The sequence below is a fragment of the Suncus etruscus genome, chromosome 6 (genome assembly GCF_024139225.1).
Source record: "Suncus etruscus isolate mSunEtr1 chromosome 6, mSunEtr1.pri.cur, whole genome shotgun sequence".
NCBI lineage: Eukaryota > Metazoa > Chordata > Mammalia > Eulipotyphla > Soricidae > Suncus > Suncus etruscus.
This window is the reverse complement of record NC_064853.1, coordinates 69,320,720-69,334,536: the sequence shown is the minus strand read 5'-3', so window position 1 is coordinate 69,334,536 and position 13,817 is coordinate 69,320,720. Positions and strand designations below refer to the sequence as shown.

At 40.1% G+C, this 13,817-nt stretch overlaps 1 non-coding gene across 1 annotated transcript; it reads right to left on the bottom strand.

The window, feature by feature from the left end:
* Nucleotides 1-886: 886 nt before the first annotated feature.
* Nucleotides 887-992, bottom strand: LOC126013133 (U6 spliceosomal RNA). The gene has a single exon (XR_007497463.1). It is a non-coding gene; the product is annotated as a U6 spliceosomal RNA (small nuclear RNA).
* Between the last annotated feature and the right edge of the window lie 12,825 nt (nucleotides 993-13,817).

Genomic DNA, 13,817 nt, shown 5'->3' with positions numbered 1-13,817 from the left:
CTGTTTCATGCCCTCAGAGTTTTGGCCTAAAGAGTCTTTCTGGAGTGAGACTCAGAAGCAGCCCAGAGACCTGGCTTGCAACAGGCTTCCAGCTGGCTGCCTTTCGTCATGTGTCCTGTTGGACTCTGACCTCCTATTCTTACACCAAGGCATTTTAGTCATGGCCATTGTTTATATAAGTCACTTCCCCTTGAATTCACTAGAGCAAAACACTGTCCTGACAGGCAAGCTCTAGCCCTGCTCTGTAGCTTGGCAGAAATCCCCTAACTATCTCACAGCCTGCTGTCTTTAATTCCAGATGGAGTAGATAAAAATGAGAACAGTAGAAGCTGGTAATGTAGCTCAGTGGCAGAACACATACTCTGCATAAAATTCTGGGTTTAGTTTCTCTACATCCCCTAAAAGAAATTAGAAAAAAATTTTTCTCCAAAGAAATTATAAAACATCTGCTATCATTGTGGGGACTATTTCGTTAATATTTTTATTATAACAATAATTTACCAGTTGTTTGTCATATACTTGTTTTGTGTCAGACAATTCAATGTTCCAAAACCAATTCCACCATCAGAGACCTTTCCTCCACCAATTTCTCTAGTTTCCCATCTCCAGGCAGCCCCCTTGCAGTATCAAACAAAATTTTGCCATACTGGTTTTTACAAACACAAAGGCAAATGGAATTATCAAAACTTATATCAATAAACAGATATTTGTGATAACTATTACATCTCACAATGGTGTTACTGAAGTAAGTCATCATCTAAGATTTACTGGCCTGGTTGGTGATAGATGGGGCTTCTGTGTTACTGTTTTTTCTCATTGACTGTGTCTTTCTTCTATGAAATTTCCAGTTAGATTTGCTGTAATCATTTTTTTGTTTATTCTATGTTTTTATATGAAACAATTACGAATTTGTGTGTCATCCTTGCGCAGGGGCCATGCTAATCTTCTCTGTATCATTCCAATTTTAGTATATGTGCTGCCAAAGCGAGCACAAGATTTGCTGTGATCTTAGTGGGCTGATAGTACTATAAAATTTAGATGTATCATGTGGTCCCCTATGTAACTGCATTGTCCAGGAGCTATGGAGCTGGAATGATTTTGTTGCTTTGCCACTTGAAGGTTTAATTGTGGAGCTAGGCTGTTTCTTTGTCTTAGGTTATTAGGTGTGGCTGAGGGTTTTGTTCCTTCAGGTAATAAAGGGAATCTGTCTTTCCCCATTTTGATAAGGCCCCAGAGTTGTCAGTCCTAGTCCATCTACTTGAGAAGGTATAGTTTTTTTTTTTTTAAAGAAAATGCATTACAGAGTTGACATAACTGATAACAATACATTTGTTTCAAGATGACAGAAAGCAAAGTTATTAAAAAAAAGAAAGAAAGAGGCCGAAGAGATAGCACAGTGTTAGGGTGTTTGCCTCGCATGCAGCCAATTCAGGACAGAGGTAGTTTAAGTCCCAGCATCCCATATGGTCCCCATGTCTGTTAGAAGCAATTTCTGAGCATAGAGCCAGTAGTGATCCCTGAGTGCCACTGGGTGTGACCCAAAAACAAAAGAAAACAAAAACTTAAAAAATAAAATGGAGTAAAAAAGAAGGAAGATAAAGTTCAGTAGCAAGTATATTGGTGAAAATTATTGTACCTCCAATAAAGTCATTAATACAATATCAGAAAGTTTAGTAAGCTATGTTTTTAAAGATGAGAGATTAAAAATTACAATAAAAAAGGTGTGTGTATGGCAATTGTTTGCATAGGCACAGCAAAATATGGAAGAAATAAAAAGGAAAAATCTTTGGCCTAAAAGCAGGGAGACCTTACCCATGAAGTATTCTGGAATAGGACTAACTCCAGGCTCCAGGTATTCTAAGTTGTCCAACCCCAAAGTCTTTCTCTGTGGTCTCAGTAAAAGTTCTTCATAATCACAATGGTTGCTGTCAGGATTATGTAGTTAAAGATCCTGGTTTCTGTATAGGTTCTTTATCAAAGTCAGGATGACATGAAGCATCTTCTGGTTTCATCTCACCATTAGGTGGCAATTCAGAGAACCCTTCCCTGAAAGCAGGTTGTTGCTGTTATCAAGTCATCAGGGTGTCATAAGATCCTCTCTGGAGTAAGTCAATGCCACAGCAGCAGTAGGACCTTCCTTGGTAGAAGTTAGATTCCTGGTAATGGTATAAACAACCATGGTTGTTTCTATAGATGGTATCCAAGGTTCAGGAGTGAATGGTCAATATCTAATCTTCTAAGCCTTCTAAAGCCTAAGCCAAGTCACTGTGACAAGTGTTCATGATGTAAGGCCCCACTGCTGTATAAAATTTATGTGTTCCTATTTCTTTTTTTTTTTTGTGTTTGTGTTCCTATTTCTATTAGATAAGAACTTGTTTGAACACATAAGATTTCCCCATTTTAATGTGCCTATGCAAAAAAGAACAATGTCACAGGTATTTCTAGTGCATATGGTGGCAGAGGAATCAAGCCAAACAATCTCCATAACCTGGTTCTAACATAAACGCTAAACACTAGAGAAACTTATCTACTAGAATTCCCTACTAAATAGATCCCAAAAATTGGAGGAAATTGCTGCTACATAAGAAAATATTCAATAAGGGTTACACCTGTTAAGGAAATACATTTAAAGGAATATTCAAAGGAGATACACATGTCCCTTTTAAGTCTTTTAAAATAGTCTGAGAGTGGGGGTAAAATCTGGAGGTCTGGGAGTGGGGATAAAATTTGGTCTTGTGGAGTTTAAAAAATGGCTCCAAGCAGTCACATATCAGGAAATGTCCTCGAGTTGGGAGCTTCTCTGAATCTGGTAGCAGGCAAAAGTCCACAGTAAGGGAGGTAGGGGAAAAGGGACAAGGGAAAAGGGGCATCTGAGAGCAAATCAATAGAAGCAAAATATTAGCTTCTTCTCAGGCTGAGAACCAACTTTGGGAGTTGGTTGGCAACTGGCTGGGGTAGGGAGAATGTTCTGCTTCATGAGGAGTTAAAAACTGAGGGCAAAAAGAGTTAAATGGGGAGCAATAACAGGTGGGGTGAAAGAGTGAAGGGCTAGAAAAGAATTTGTAAGGTGGTAAGCAAAGGGGGGAAGGATGGGCTACATATGACAGGGGGAAGAACAATATACAATATAGACATTACATATATATTACAGATGGACATTAGGCAGACATTGTTATGGTAAACATATACACTCATGCACATTCATCGGCAGATACTGAGGACTGATCCTTGGGTTATAGTTAAAAAGCTGACCCAGGTGCAATGGGACAGACACTTAAAAATATAAAGCCAGAAAATCTGATGCAAATGTTTTCCATTTTCTAGGCCAATCACGATTGGTGAGGGTAAACTTTACTAAAAAAAGGCTTCATGGATTAGATTGTGTATAGAACATTCTTAAAAACAATCTTAATTTTCAAGTCTAGAAAACTAAGTGATTATGGTAATGAGCACTGTAAGGGGAGTATATACCATGAAATATTGTCCAGTGGTCTTGAGCATCCAGTTTCCTTTCCTAAAAGCAATCTAAAATTATGAGCCTTATGGTACAATGGTTAACTACCTACAATTGAAAACAGGTTACAATACCATATTCAATGAATGAGCTCTGTAACAGGAGTTCATGGTATGCAGTTACATATTCCATTGCTATCTGTGGACATAAACATTAGATTATATTAGCAGGCATAATCCAGTAGAAAATGAATAGATCAGAACTTGTCATGACATTATCATAATGAGACCTATCTTCTGAGTCAAATAGAGTATAGCATTATGATGTGGAACTGAGATGACCAATCTATATCTCAAAGTACCACTGTTGTCAAAAAGATCAAGGATAAACATAGTAAAATTAAGACATTGAAACTACTTATAGAGAGGGGCTGGAGAGATAGCATGGAGGTAGGGCACTTGCCTTACATGCAGAAGAACGGTGGTTCGAATCCTGGCATTCCATATGGTCCCCCGAGCCTGCCAGGAGTGATTTCTGAGTGTAGAGCTAGGAGTAACCCCTGAGTGCTGCCGGGTATGACCCAAGAACTGAAAAAAAAAACCTACTTATAGTGAGCACTGTAGTGGGGGTCCATGACATCTAAGCGCATTTTGCACCTGTTTCTGATAAAGGCATTATAACATTATTATAGACATCTATAAAGTGAGTTGATTGGACACCTGCTCAATCTAAACAGCTGTATGTGTTCCTGAAATTCTTGAGTTTAATTCTTTGACATTTAAGGAAATTCTTGAATGCTCTGCAGTATTTATACAGACACCACCTTATTACAGAACATAGATCCTCACAGACCTCACTTGTAGCCTCATCCCCCCATTCTTCCCAGGTAACTTGATCTTACCTGCTAGAACCCTCCTATTTCCTGGGAGGGGTCTTGGAAAGGTTATATAAGGCCTTTGACCAAGGGGATTAGGCCCTTTTGGTCTTTGGCCAGGATGGAGAGGAATGGGCATTTACCTGGATGGAGAGCTATGGCTGAGGGAGAAGCAAGAATGCAGGACTGAATGCGTAAATGGTTAGCAGCCACATCTGTTGGCTAGGGCTGAATAAAGATGTTATCTCTCTGGAAGCCTGCCTGTGAGTTAGTTCAATACCCATCGCTTTCCTGGACCCAGACCTGCCGGTTAATGGGAGATGGAGCCACGTGGCCAGGGCCTAAAAACAAAGGCCTTCATTCACCATCCAGCTCCATCCTAAGGGCTTAATGCAACACTCACTAAGCAATTTTAAGTGCACCCCAAAATTACGCAAAAGTTTATATAATTTCAAAGTTACAAAATTATAATTATGTCAGATTACATCATCACAAATATCCAAAATGAAAATGTTAATCCCTTAATTTATAATTTTATAATAAACTATAATTTTTTCCTCAAACTTGAAATCATGGCTCTATTTTATTTTGTTTTGTTTAGGGACCACACCCAAAAGTTCTCAGGAATTATTCCTGGCTCTGCACTCAGGAATCACTCCTGGCAGACTCAGGGGATCATATGGGATGCTGGGTAATGAAACTGGGTTGGCCACATGCAAGGTAAATGCCCTTCCCGCTGTGCTTTGGACCAATTATGGCTCTATCAACAGGCTGTATAATCCTGTGTTATTCTCTCCATTTCTCTTTGCTCTCAGAGTTCTTATATGTTATGTTGATTTGTTCATGATTCATCTACTTCCTGAAAGTAGCAGTTATCCTGGAGCTGAGTACACAGTAGGTATTCAATAAGTGTAATGATTTTTATGGTCATATGCTAATAATTCAATGATCTATTCTGACCTTGTTAAAAATGCATGGATTTGATATTTCTGTAACTACATATGAGCAGTTTTCTGATGTCAGTTGCACAGGAACAAAGGGAAGCAGTCATTTCTACTATGGGATATATTTGAACCTAATAAATAATCAGCTCTTTGAGAACTGCGGAGGGATGGTTGTATGGAATATCGATTTTCATTAAAAACTAAAAGGAAATGTCTTTCCTTTCCTAACTCAGGCTCCCCACTGCATTTTTTATGAGACCCCTCAAATGACTGCAAAACAAAGATCTGACTCCATCAACCTGTCTTTCACAAAAGATACTTGCCCCCATTATAGGGCTTTATGCCAAGACATGCCAGCACAGAAACAAGGACCCACTAAAGACTTGGCAAAGTGGAAATTGAATCCAGGCTGCTGGAGGTATGTATAATTTTTTTGCCAGGGAATTTCTCTCTTCTAGGTCTATTCATCATTAAGTCTTGGGGCATGGGTCCTCCAATACTGGGTATTAAACCACGAATTCAACACTTTTGATTTTGTTTTGTTTTGTTTTTAGGCTACATCCAGTGACACTCAGGAGTTACTCCTGGCTATGCATTCAGAAATCGCTCCTGGCTTGGGGGACCATATGAGACACCAGGGTTGAACGGAGGTCAGTTCTAAATCAGCCACAAGCAAGGAAAACGCCATACCACTGAGCTATTGTTTAACCCCAACATGTTTGATTTTTTTTTTTACTACACAATTTCCAAATGATTTTATGGTAAAATTTTTTTTCTTGGGTATTGGAAGGAGAAGTAATGAATGGAGAACAATATGTGACTGGCAAAAATTTCCTAAAATGTTGTGACAAATTTAGGATGAGATTCATATGGATTGTGTTTGTGTAAGGACTAGGATGGACTCAAAATGAGTTTTGTGGTAGAATGTACATGCATTGCATATGAGTTATGTTTTGGTACCACGAAACAAAACAACAACAGCACCAAAAAAAAAAAAAAACCCAAACACTTTCTCATGGAATTTTTACTATTCCAGATGCCTGACAATCTCACTTTCAACAAACTAAAGCCCAAAGCCAAAATACAAATACCAGTACCCCAGTACAGAGATTCTGATTCATATGATGAGGAAAGATCCCAGTTCTCTGAAAAATTTAACAAGTCAATGTAGAGCTGCCTGTTTTGGTAGTACTAAGTAAGGAAATTCAATTCTTCCTCTCCCTTTTTTGGGGGGTGGGTGGGGAGGACCCCACCTGGCAGTGCACAGCCTGGCTCTGTGCTCATAAATCACTTCTGTCAGGCTTGGGGAACCATATGGGATGCCAGGGATGGAACCTGGGTCTGTCCCAGGTCCAGACCATGCAAGACAAAAGCCCTACTACTGTGTTATCACTCCAGCCCTAGGAATTCAATTCTTTTTTTTTTTTTTTCGATCCACACCCATTTGATGCTCAGGGGTTAACCCTGGCTAAGCGCTCAGAAATTGCACGTGGCTTGGGGGGACCATATGGGACGCCGGGGGATCGAACCGTGGTCCTGATCCTTGGCTACCGCTTGCAAGGCAGACACCTTACCTCTAGCGCCATCTCGCCGGTCCCAGGAATTCAATTCTTAAAAAGTGAGGGATGTTCAGTTCTTAAAAGCAAGCAGAGAATGAGTCTCAAATTTATCCCCATTACAATCAGTGTGGGACTTAACACAGACACACAAACAAAACATATACAGAGACACACACAATATTAACACCAATATTCTGATTCACAGAATTTTTTATTTCCTTTATTTGGTTCACACCTGGTGGTGAACAGGGCTTACTACTGGTCCTAAATTGATTCTGTTAGTGTTCAGGGCATCATATGAGGTGTTGGGGATTGAACTGAGGTTGGACATGTGCAGGGCAAGACAAGCATTCTACCTGCTGCATCATCTCTCTGGCCCAAGCATGGTCATTTCTAACCTTGAGATATCTTGATTGACCCCCTGCTGCAATCCTGTGCAAACTGCAGCATATTAAACTAGGCCAGAACAATTACATTCCTTGTCAGATACAGTTAGGATCTAGAATATCGATTATAAGCAGTTTTGGGCCCTTCACAAAGTCAAGATTTTCCCGTTCTCCCACAAACACCAGGAGTTTTTTTTTTTTTTTTTTTATCACAATTGAGAAGCACCTCTACAAATTCTCTTTTGGATCCAGGATTATCCCGGTAGAAAGGGAAGAGATGAGCCTATTGAAGTGTCTTTGGTACCAATTCTGCTTTAGGCCCCAACCTGCTAGCACCTGGCAGTTCAAGACAGGTAGACGTCTGGGCTCATGGGCTAAATAAATGGCTCCCATCTCTCCATTCAAAGTTCTAGGAGAGAATTCAAACTGCAGGCTATTCATGTCCTTCGCTGAAAGTTCTAGTTCAGCTCCTACTATCCAACCGCTCAAAGGGCTGGCTTGTTTCTCTGAGCCTATAGCGCCCACTTTCCCCTTTCCCAAATAAACCTGAGAAGCATTTAGCAATCTGTAGTGCCCTCTAGTGGTATCTTCATGTCATGACAGTTATCATTAGACAATTTTTATTAAAAAATAAAACAGCAACAAAACAGCAAGGGATGGGGCGGGTGGAGGAATGAGAGGCAAATAGGAGACATCGTGGTTGGAAAGGGTGCACTGGTAAAGGGTAGTGTATGTTCTATGGCTTAAAGCCAACAAGGAACAATTTGCTTAAAATAATTAATATTAAAAATGCAAATAGACATATGGCAGACACAAAAGGACAAACATTGCAGGACTCCCCTTATATAAGCCAAATTTATAGATACAGAAAATAGGATGGTGAGATTGAGCAATCTCTGTTTTTTTTTTTTTAAGGTTCATTTCAGTTTGGTAAAAAATAGTTCTTTGGTGTGTGTGTGTGTGTGTGTGTGTGTGTGTGTGTGTGTGTGTGTGTGTGTGTATAATGTGTGTGAGGGGGTGCTTTTACACTCAATATCACTGAATTGCAAATTAAAAATGGCCAGGATGGTAAATTTATGTTATGAATATTTTAACAGACATGGAAATAAAATGTCAGCCTTTTTAGGTTTATAGAAAGTTTCAACTCTCCAGCATTTTATTCCCTCATTCAAATCTTGCTCCACTGTAAGTAATATTTCAACGTTTATGCTGTGCATTTACAAATTATACTTGTGTATTTTAAATGTATATTTATTTATGTCCAAACACCAATGCAATAGTTTACTTGAACTATATGTCTGTACATAGGACCCATACACTTTATGTGTATCCAAAAAATAAGTATTTTGTATTTATGTAAACCTTAACTACAGAGTAAATATTTTAAAACTTATTTCTGAAACTATATACATGTAAATGTATCTTTTAGACATAAAAACATGTTCTACCTATGTAACTACTATTTTGCAGTGTGGATGCAATTCTATTTATTTGATGTAATCTCTTATTCATGGTCATTTACACTGATTTAGTTTAGCCTCCTTTATATGAATACTTGTACTTGTGTCTTTGTGTACATATGTGAGATTTTATGCAGGATAGTAAACTGGATACTTCAAGTTCTCATTCAAGTCAGAAACTCAGCTCTAAATTAAAAATCATGTAAGAATTAAAAGTAGTCATCTTGGGGTCAGAGAGATAACACAGCAGTGGGGCATTTGCCTTGCATGAAGCCAAACTAAGAGGGAAGGTGGTTTGATTCCCAGCATCTCATATGGTCCTCAGAGCCTGCCAGGGGCAATTTCTGAGTGTAGAACCATGAGTAACCCCTGAGCAGGGCTGGGTGTGAGCTCCCCCAAAAGAACCAAATAAAAAAAAAAAGGTGTCATCCCTTTAGAGGCTGGGGATGGAGGTTAATTAATGCTGAAGGGAAGATAATGGTTGAACAAGGTTCCAATGGATAAGATGGGATTGTTGGATAGCTTGGGATTCTTAAAAGGGTCTGCATGTTTTAAGAATTGTCAATTCCTTTGGCTCTTTGTTGCTACTTTGCTGTGTAACTTTAGGTCTTACCTCTGATTCACTTCACTGTGGTGGTGGAGGTGGTGGTAGGGCTTGAAAGGGAAGGACAACATTGGGGTCTTTTGGGGAGGGATGCGGGTACCACTGACGATGAATATGATGTTGAAATTATGAGCACCAATAACAGTATTATAAATCATAGAACCTTAATAACAATTTTAAAAAATTGAAAAATTTCTAGTTCCTCCCCAAGTATTTTGCTAATGGTCCTTTTTATAATTCTGAAGAGGCATTTTCACACCCAGTTCAGTGTGCCTCAATGTAGTGAAATGAAATGTGATGGGGGAGAAAGCTAGAGAGAGAAATCACCAGCCAGAGAGCCATTTAAGGAGGAGGCCTGAATTTCCTGGTTGAACTGCCAGAAGGAGGGTGGGCAAGGTACATCTGGCTGAATGCTGCTTATGCTGCATATAAGGGCTGGCTGAGGGACCCAGTGCTATACCCCAACAAGAGCACTATCTCTCTGCTTTGCTCTGCACATTTTTTCAGGTAAATGAGCCCCATCACAATACATGAAAAACACCACCACACTGCAATGGTCACAATGAAAAGCAATGAAGAACACCACCATGTTTAATGAATGAAAATGGTAGTTCTGAAGACCCAGCTAGTATTAGCCACCTCTATAGCCTGTCTGGTAAGGAATTTTGAGAGGAAATGTTGAGGATATTCAAGGAACTCAAAGGAACCATGGAACAGACAGCCAGTAAGACTGAAGATGATATGAGTGTAGAAATGGAAAAAACTCCGATCCAGGACCTAAGGTAGTTGGTTCGAATCTCGGTGTCCCATATGGTCCCCCGTGCCTGCCAGGAGCTATTTCTGAGCAGACAGCCAGGAGTAACTCCTGAGCACTCCTGGGTGTGGCCCAAAACCAAAAAAACAAACAAACAAACAAACAAACAAACAAACAAAAAAAATAAAATAAAGGAAGAAATGGGAAAAACTTCAAACAGAAATGAAAAAAAAAAAAAACTAAACTAAAAACTTGGTCAGTGAAATGAAAATATTCACTAGAAGATTTCACCAGGAGAGCAATAGCTGATAAGAACAGAATGAGTGACTCAAAGGTGAGCTCATATCACCTTAATACAACAGAAGAAGATGGAAAAGAGTCTTAAAATAAAAAAATAGAAGATGGAAAAAATACTTAAAATAAATAAGCAGACAGGGCCAGAGAGATAGCACAGTGGCGTTTACCTTGCAAGCAGCCACCTCAGGACCTAAGGTGGTTGGTTCGAATCCCGGTGTCCCATATGCCCCCCCCCCCCCCCCCCCGTGCCTGCCAGGAGCGATTTCTGAGCAGATAGCCAGGAGTAACCCCTGAGCACCGCCAGGTGTGGCCCCAAAACCAAAAATAAATAAATACATAAATAAATAAATAAATAAATAAGCAGATAACAATCGAATTTTGGGATAAACAACAACAAAAAATTATTGGGGTCCCAGAGAACCAGAAAGAAAATCCCTATGGAGAAGCAACAAAGACATTGTTGCTCAGAAGTTCCCAGGGCTGAAGAGTAGTTGCTCCCACTTCCTGGATGTCCAAAGAGTATCAGCCAAAAGAGACCTAATGAAAACACACCCCAATGAACATCCTGTCACAATGATAAAAATCATAGATGGTGATAGAATATTGAAAGCAGCAAGATAAAAAAAAGAAATTATATACAAAGAAGCATCCTTAAGATCTGCAGCAGATTTATCATAAGCAACTCTCAAGGCCTTAAGGCAGTGGTGGTATAGTGATAAAACTCAATAAAATTAATGCTTTGTTAAGAATATTTCACCCAGCCAAACTTTCATTCAAGTTTGAAGGAAGGATACATAGCTTCACAGGTCAGGATAAACAACAACTCAGGAACTTTACAGACTTAAATCAACTTTTTTCTTTTTTTGGTTTTGGGCCACACCCTTTGACACTCAGGGGTTACTCCTGGCTGTGCACTCAGAAATTGCTCCTGGCTTGGGGGACCATATGGGATGGGGGATTAAACCGTGGCCTGTCCTAGGTTAGTGTGTGCAAGGCAGATGCCCTACCACTTGTGCCACCACTCCGGCCTCTCAAACCAACTTTAAAAGAAGTACTAAAAGGGGCACTTTAAGGCAAGACTAACCCCACAAACACAAGATGTTTGGCTAATTTGTGCCTATCTTTGTCTTGATGGTGCCTGTCTCATCTTCATTCAAGCACCCCAAACACCATGGTGTAATTTGTCAACTTGGATAAGTGAAAAACATGACCTTAGAGTGTGTTATCAAGAGTTTCTTTTTGTATGAGATTGGCCAAACATCTCAAATACAGATGAAGGTACCACAGAGTTTTTTCTCCTCTGTCTTTAGGGGAAACAAGGATTCCCATCTCTTTTCTTCTTTTTTCTACCCTCTTGTATTTTTCTATTTCTTTTTTCTTATTAAGGCACATCAGGGGCCTGAGTGATTGCACAGCGGTAGGGCATTTGCCTAGTATGCGGCCAACCCAGGAAGGATCTGGTTCATTTCCCAGCATCCCATATGGTCCTCTGAGCCTGCCAGGAGTGATTTCTGAGCTCAGAACCAGGAATAACCCCTGAGCACCATTGGGTATGGCCAAAAAAATAGCACATTTACTTTTCTTGCACTTATAAATACCAAGTAGCTGCGCTCTCTCTCACTCTCTCTCTCTCTCTCTCTCTCTCTCTGTAGAGGGGGTTCCTAAGCAGTTTGAAGGATTCCAGTGACACTTTCATGGCTCAGTGAGCTAGATGATTAGATGCTTAAGTATAGGAATGCAATGCTGTTCAGACCTACCATGTTTGGAGTCAACAGGGTCATACCTAGGGGTCTCACTTCTACACTTAGTGGTGCTCAAGGGAAGCATGGTCCTAAAGTCTGGACTCTTGGCCTTGTGCATTCCACATGATAGCCTTTTGAGCTATCTGCCTGGCCAACCACTTCAGCAGAGCACCAAAATAGAAAATAATAAAGTGGTAATAAATAGGCCACAGAGAAGACCTTGTTTTTACTTTGAGAGCTAAGACAATTTGGCAGAGGGGACCTTGTTGAACCTCAAAGGGATGTTGCTCTTAGGAAAATTAAAGCTTTGGCTGTTCCACTTGTGTCTGAGAATGACTATAAAGGGGCTGTGAGAATTGAGCTGAGCGCTACAAGAAAATTTAGTGAGTAGTTAAATTTGCAAATATGGAATCCTTAAATAATAAAGATTGATCATATCTTATTTCATTGCTATTCAAAACTTTGTCCTTTTTCCAGTATATTCATTCATCAGGTCTCAAAAGGATCCATAAGGAACTGGTGGTGATTTAGAAGCATTGACTAACCTCCAGTTAGTCCTGGCTCTGGGACCACATGTTCTTTGGAAATGGGGGGGGGGGGGTCCACAATTTTTACTTAGGAGAGACAGCCCAGGTTACAGATGGGGATTTCATGTTTATTTAGATGTAGACTTGGACTTATAATGAAGAAAGGAGTCCATATTCTTGAATTTTTCATGAGAAAGCTAAACATGAAAATATTAATGGGGGGATATCCAGATTAAAAGACACAGGCAGGGCTGGAGTGACGCAAGTGGTAGGACATTTGCTTTGCACATGCTAACCTAGGATGAACCTTGATTCAATCCTCCAACGTTCCATATGGTCCCCCAGGCCAGGAACAATTTCGGAGTGCATAGCCAGGAGTAACCCAGAGCATAACAGGGTGTGGCCCAAAAAGCAAAAATAAATAAATAAATAAATAAATACACAGGCAATGAATAAAACAAACTATCTAAGATGTTGTTAATCCCGGCATCCCATATGGTCCCTTGTGACTGTCAGGGGTGATTTCTGAGCTTAGAGCCAGGAGTAATCCCTGAGCACTGACAGGTGTGACCCCACAAAAAAGATATTGTTAAAGACAAATAGAACAGGCATCATCTAGGCCTTATGTTCCTAGGGGCCACTGAGCCTAGGTTCTAGGTGGAAGATTGAGGGTAGGCGCAGGGCAATCTAATTTTCCATTATGTACATTTTGTTTGTTGCTGCTTATATCCACTAATATTGTCTGGAAGTATTTGAGTTAGGCCAGGACTGATGGGGCTAGAGAAATAGCACAGGAGTTAATGCACCTGCTTTGCATTTGGATGACCTTACTGTGACCCCTGCCACCATATATAGTCCCCAGAGTCTTGCCAGGAATGATCCTAATCACATCTAGATCAAGTCTTGAGTACTGCCAGGTGTGACTCAAAAACCAATAAACCAACCAACCAAACAAACAAAATCACAACCAACCAAAAAATCCCTCAACAACTCATACAAGCAAATGACTGAAAGGATCTAAGGGAATAGCGCAGTGACATAGAGCACCTACTTGCTAGCATACAGGCATGAGTTCAAATCCCTACTGTTCCCCAGGCACTGCTTGAGGTTCTTGCAGCACAGCCATTGGAGCCCAGCAGTACTGCACTCTGCCACAACCAATTGCCTGAGAGGTCATCACCACAAAAACAAATGCCACCTTTCTCTTTCTAATCAA